Consider the following 6,497-nt stretch of genomic DNA (forward strand, 5'->3'; position numbering starts at 1 on the left):
TATATTGACTTGGCCACTTGTTAGTTTCACAAACAGCTACTGTAGCTGATCTCATCGCAGGCACGGCAAGTCATTTACAGATCGCCACAAACGGCCACATGTAAACGCAAAAGACGGTAAAGCAGGCTGCGGTGTATTTTCTATAATACAAATGTTACTATAGATGCTGTTTCTGACTAAAGCTACATCCTCTTCGTCCTCAAAGAACCTTTGATTTGTGTCGTAGAACAAGTAATGAAGGTGTTATCAAATAACCAGACAGCTGAAGTGGCTCTTACACTGTATGCACAATAATTTTGGAGGATAGATACTGAAGAATGGAGATTCAGTTTAATATAAGTCCTTGTATTTCATTTCATTTCGAAGCTCATCATACCTCTTCTCTTTTATGACAATAACTGTGGGCCTTGAATGTGTGACACTGACTCTGCAGTTACAGATCGCCTTGATCTCTCGTTGCCTCTGTCCTCTCAGAGAGAGCTAACCTCTCAGTGGGAAGGTAAAAATTACAATTCCATACAATACCATGAAAGAGGTGTTTTCTTTTGATGATAACAGTACGAGTGAAGGCTCTTAAAGGAATTGGCCTCACCCCTCCGAGATATGATGGACTCCAATGTGCGTATATGGGGAATTGCTTTTGTACAACCGCCAGTTCATGTGTAAACAAAAGGGCCTTATAAACTCTTAAGGTAAAAGAAGGAGATTTAAGGTCATATTCTTCACATTGGTGTGACTCATCTACACTGTAATACCCTTTTCCCACTGCACACACCTGCGTACATGCAGGGATTTTTAAACCTGGGTATACCTGCTAATAGAAGCCGACTGATCCTGTTCCCAATGCAAGTAGAGGAGTTGCTTTCTTGCTGTGTTTTTTTCCTGTGGTGCATCACGTTTGAAGTGGTGAACACAGGTACCGCGCCAGATAGAAGTGAAGAGGAAGAGAAGGAATTTAGGGTCACGGACTTATGTATAATCTTTGGTGGCTGTAGGAAAAGAAGCGTGCAGGACAGCAACTATGTTTGTATGTGTTCACACACACAGACACACACACACACCCCATTTTGTTTCACAAACTGACTGAACGATGCCGTTGAGGGATTGAGTTTAGGTCAGAGATGTTGCCTCCCAAGCCAGACCTTAATGAGTGTTAGCGGGGTTTTACCCAGTGAAAAAGTGACATCAGAGACTCAGAGAATGTACAAGTGAAATCGTTTTTGAACAAAACTTTCAGAAAATGAATAATTTAACTTGAGAGTCATATTAAAAAAGAACATCTGCCTGTTCATTTGATAAACTCAAAGTAATAATACAAGAACACATGGGACATTGAGTTTCCCAAAGGCACCAAGAAGGATAGAACGACTGTGGTGCAATTAATTTAAAATCGTAAGGTATCCTCAGAATCGCCTTAATTATAACGCGATCTCATGCTCTACCATGAAATGTTCAATCTGTAAATATGAACTTAAATCATCAATCAAATCATCTGTTTTCTGCAGACCAAAATTGCCACAGCACAATACACTTCAGTGTGTACCACATTTTTCTGAGTGGACTTGGGAGCTGCTTCTTGTCCAGCGTCGTTGTTCATACGACATGACCGTTCCCCAGTGTCCAGTACAGACGTGCTGGAAGAGACTCTCCTCTATCTGTGTGGCTTTGAACTGAGGCCAGATGACCTTGAGTAACCAGCAGACAGTTTCACTGCTGTGGCAAGAGAGCTATCAAGAAAAGAATCACTGCCCACCTATCAGTTTCAAGATGTTTAAGCAAACAGTTCAGTCTCACTGACTGTAAATGTCAGGTAATGTGAAAGGCCAAAGGTATGCACTCGGTTTTAGTGCCTCAGATCTCTGCCTGAGCTAAACATCAAAAATATTCCATAAAAAGATGATTGTGTGCTCAAGTAGTCCGCCTACAGCAGTTCAGTAACTGTTCCGTCAGCTTTGAGCAAGAAGTAAGACATGGCACTGATTTCTGGTCCTTTCAATTATCTACATTTAGGATTGCACTTTGCACGTATAAATAAATAAATTAATTGATTAAAAAAAACATCCATAGATGTCCTGAGGTCTCTCTCCTGGCCCACGCTAATGCGAGTTTTGTTTACGAATTATCGTGCGTTACTCTTCTTAAGTATATAAATACGAAGAGTGAATGAGAACAGTGTCCATGCATTATATTTTCGGCACGTTCAATTGGGGGATGCCCTCTAGTGGCCATTAATACCTAGAGCAGAGGAAACTATGGTGCACTCTGCAGACCTAGTTTTTGTTGTCACTTAACGTACTTGTAGACAACAGTTGAGTTGATTTGACACACATCTCATCTGCCATCCAGTGTAACTAAATACATGTATCAATCATCTATTACGAGTCACACCCAGAGGAAGCTGCAGTCTTTATTTGGAAACTTTCACTTGTGATTAAATCACTGGCAGCAGTTTTGAGTTGCCAGTTGGGACAATCAGGAAATGAAGATGCGACATTAAAGTAAAGCAACAACAGGTTAGAGCCGAGCTGTTGATTAAGTTTCAGAGAGTTGATGACAAGGTTGCCACCACACTTAACACCTCTTTAATCACAAATCTTCCCTTTAAAGATGAAATACATTCATGAAAGTCAGCCCCTCTTTTTTTTTTTCCTTTTATCTGATTCTCTTACTCTGGCACCGTCATCTTGCTTTAAATCTTCCTTATAGAACTTGTGGTACTTTCTTAAGGGTTGATGTTTCATCCATCTTTTGTAGACAAAAGTCACACTCTCCCTCTCTCTTCCAGTCTTCGGGATCTCTCATCACATTCTTCTTGTCTCTGTGAAAGCAAATGTGCTAATGAGTGCTACCCCACAGATGGAGAGCCATTGTTAAAATGCTTAAGCAGTCATATGAGGTCTTCAGCTTCTTGGCTTAGCACATAATTTTGTCATTTGACATCATCGGAGGAGCTAACTAGGGAACCTTTGGAAATCGGGGTAAATACGCTGGCCACTGCTCTTTCCTGTTACCCTTCACTCGCCTCACTCCACAAAGGGTGAGGCATTAAATGTCTTGAGTTGTTCAATGTTTGACACCAAAATTCTTGAATTCTGCTCCCTTTTTTTTTTTAACCTTCTGTTTTAAGTATTCACCTGAGAAAATCGAGGTGCATCCCCTGTTTACCCGTCTAGTAGTTAATGATGTAGCAGCGGGGGGAATAAGTTGGATCCACGTTCTCTTTTATTCATCTTTTTTTCTCTTTGCTGTTCTTTTTTTTCTAAGGCAAGATACACACGCACGCACACACACACACACACAACGCAGTTGGTTGATGAAAGGAACAACAACAAAAAAAAGACAAGCCAGCAGGTTTTATTTATGGATTCACTGAGCTGTTTAGACCGGGCCCAGCTATGGGCATTCTGGCCACCGGTGAATTTATTCCTCACCCTCTAAAATGATGACATACACCCGGCTTTGTTGTAAGGGGAGTGTGTTTACGGTGCGGTGGTAAGCTTCCCTGTGCAGTTGTTTGGTCTGACCTCTCCTCCCCGTCAGTGACATGCCATTAACTATTACACATACTTCTCTGTGCTCCTACCAGTCCTCGTCAGCGCAGGCAATATATTTTGTTTGTTTTGCGTTTTATTTTTTTTTTGTGTGTGTGCTTTTTCATGGGTGGCACTGCTGCTACCGCGCTCCCACTCGCTGGCCGGGCTCCACTGCTTACAGTACAGTATGTTAATGGGCCTAACAGATGTCCTTCAAAAGATGGGGAGAAAGGAGTGTATTTTGTAGTCATGTCACATTACTGTTCTTTCAGAACTGATGTTAGCTGCTGACAGTTGCAATTAAGCGTAAAGTAACATGCTGTTCCTTTCCTGTCAAAGCAAAAGGGCATGGGTAGAATGCTTTCACCTGAGAATGGCCGGGAGGCAAAAGTCTTATTTAGTAGAGATGCTGGAGTTTGCCAGTGTTCTTGAAAAATGGAAATAGCTGCTAGTTTCACTTCTTTAGATATTTTTAAATCTGGAGGCGTCATGTTGGTTTGTTCATCTCGTTCCCTCGAACACCGTATATCGTTGTGTCCAGATTACATTTTGGTGACTTGTGATCGAGGTCCAAAGTTTCCCATGGAATCAGTAAGGAACCTTGTGTCATTTGCGCAGTTTCAGATCGCGAATATTTCACCATTAGATGGCGCTACTTAAAAGTAGAGTTGTAGTTTTGCGCATCTACTTGGTCTGACTTCATATCCTGTCTGGGAAAAGCAAATCACACTGATGTGAGCACTAATTGATCAACAATTTAAAAAAAAAAAGAAAAAGTTCTATTTTCAGTAACTGGTTTCAATTGTGAATTTGAAACAAAAACCAAAGGAACACTTTGTGCATCATATTGGATGAGACAGTTACATAATGGAGAGGCTCTGGACCAGCAAGTCGCTTAAAAGGACTCCCACATGCTGTGGCCTGTCATTGACAAAAACTAAATATCACAAACAAATATTTAATTGTAAGTTAGACAATATGGGGAATTCCTACTTGTAAGTATGAAATTGAAAAAAAAAAACAATGAATCGGTACTTGTGTTTTTCTTTTTAAAATCTCATGTGACTTCTTTCCTCCACACACTGTGAAAACACGTCATATACCAACACATTATTTTTTTGTGTACAGCTATGTACTGAAATTAGGTGTGTAAATGGAATGAATGCAAAATACAGGACTGAGACTTTGTTGTTTCCTTTGGTGAGCAGTTTTGGACAGTCTGATGTTTGATCTGAAGTTATGTTAGGAAAAAAAAAAATCTGATTTCATGACGATTTTTTTTTTTTTAAATCAGTCACATATTTGATGTGACTTCAGAAAATGAGTCACACAGAATTCTAACTAGAGTGACCTAACAATGAGAGTCTGTACGATTATGCTGCAAAAAAAAAAAAATCCCATGAATGTGTAAAAGGATAAAATGATGACTACTGATGTGCAAAAGCTCAAAGTTCAACTTCACTGTGACATCATAATGTTCTGCAGAAATCTTTCTGTGACTTTAATTCAACCCCATCACTCAGGAACAGACATGTGATTGGTTTTATTAAATTCCTTCCCTGCATGTTTCACGGACTCAGACAGGATCTAAACTGTTGGCAGTACACACATTCAAGTATGAGTCGGCATTTCTAGTTTTCTTCCTTTGTGTCACCTATAGTCTCCCTCACTCCCCGTTGTATTCTTGTCTGCGCGCTCTCTCTGTGTCAGGAGAGGACTGGAAGCTCATCTGACACTCAGGCTGAGATTTAATGTAAAAGTGTTATAAGAGCTTTGAAGAGAGTCAGCTCCTCTCAAAAGCACCGTCCCTTCAGATTTTAGTGTTTTCGCAAGGTATTGTTATGGGTCATTGAGGCACCGGTGCTTCTCTCCGGTGAGAGTGGCGTCCAACATATTGGCCTGTCGTCCTTGGTGATGATGGAGCCCATATTTTATGAGAGTGAAACTGAGAGATGTTGCTGTAAAGTGGGAGATAGCGGAGGGGGCGTGAGGGTCACGGTGATGGCCCTTTTATTCCCTGCTGCCAATTTCAACTTTGATATGAGTGTTTGGGTTCTCATGTTATCAAGGAGAGCAAAATGACTTTTCACTACCCAGACGAGAGACTTGTCTCTCACAGTGTAAGTCTGAAATCCAAATCACCTTGTCAATAAAAGCAGTTTAGACTGTGACACCGAAGCTGACATTTGCAGCAAAGTGGACAATGACAGACGAGGTTCCAACAGTTCAAGCTGGTGTCCTCGTGATTTTTTGTTACATTTTCGTTAACTCTGTGTGTGTGTGTGTGTGTGTGTGTGTGTGTGTGTGTGTGTGTGTGTGTGTGTGTGTGTGTGTGTGTGTGAGGGATAAACACTACAATTGAGGGATTTCTTGTGGCACTCTCCACATTCCCTTGCTGTCATATTTCATCACTCCAGCTCTTACTCACCTGCACCGGTGATGATCGGCGAGTGTCGCTGGATATTAAAAACAAGGCAAACCAACATTAAATAACTCTGTTATGAGAGTGGTACCTTTAAACTGCTGTGCTTTTGCTATATTTTCAACCAGTTTAGTACTTAAAGGATTCCTATATTTTCAGCAGTAAACAAATTCATCTCAGCAAGTGATTTTCTTTCTTAGAGCTCGTGTTCATATTTGTAATGTGGTTATTGTGGATAGAAATGGATGGCATGGACAATCTTTTAATTAGTTTTTATTTTTTAATTTTTATTTTTTGTATTCCTTTATTGCTCAAAAAAAAACCAAAAAAACAAAACCTGCCAAGACTGAAGGGTCAAGGTTACAACAAATTAATTACATTTCCATCCTAAGACTGGATGGGAAATGTTTAGTGAAAAAGCATTGTGTGTCAAGATATTTCAGTCTGGTGAGGGGGAGAACATGAATAGACCAGAGCGTAAATAAATCAACCGCATTTTCAAGTGGGAATCGCAGAAACAGGTGAAGAAGTTTGTGTCATGT

This window comes from Aulostomus chinensis, chromosome 14 (genome assembly GCF_037954235.1).
Source record: "Aulostomus chinensis isolate RoL2024-O1b breed Wild chromosome 14, RoL_Achi_v1.0, whole genome shotgun sequence".
In the NCBI taxonomy this organism is placed as follows: domain Eukaryota; kingdom Metazoa; phylum Chordata; class Actinopteri; order Syngnathiformes; family Aulostomidae; genus Aulostomus; species Aulostomus chinensis.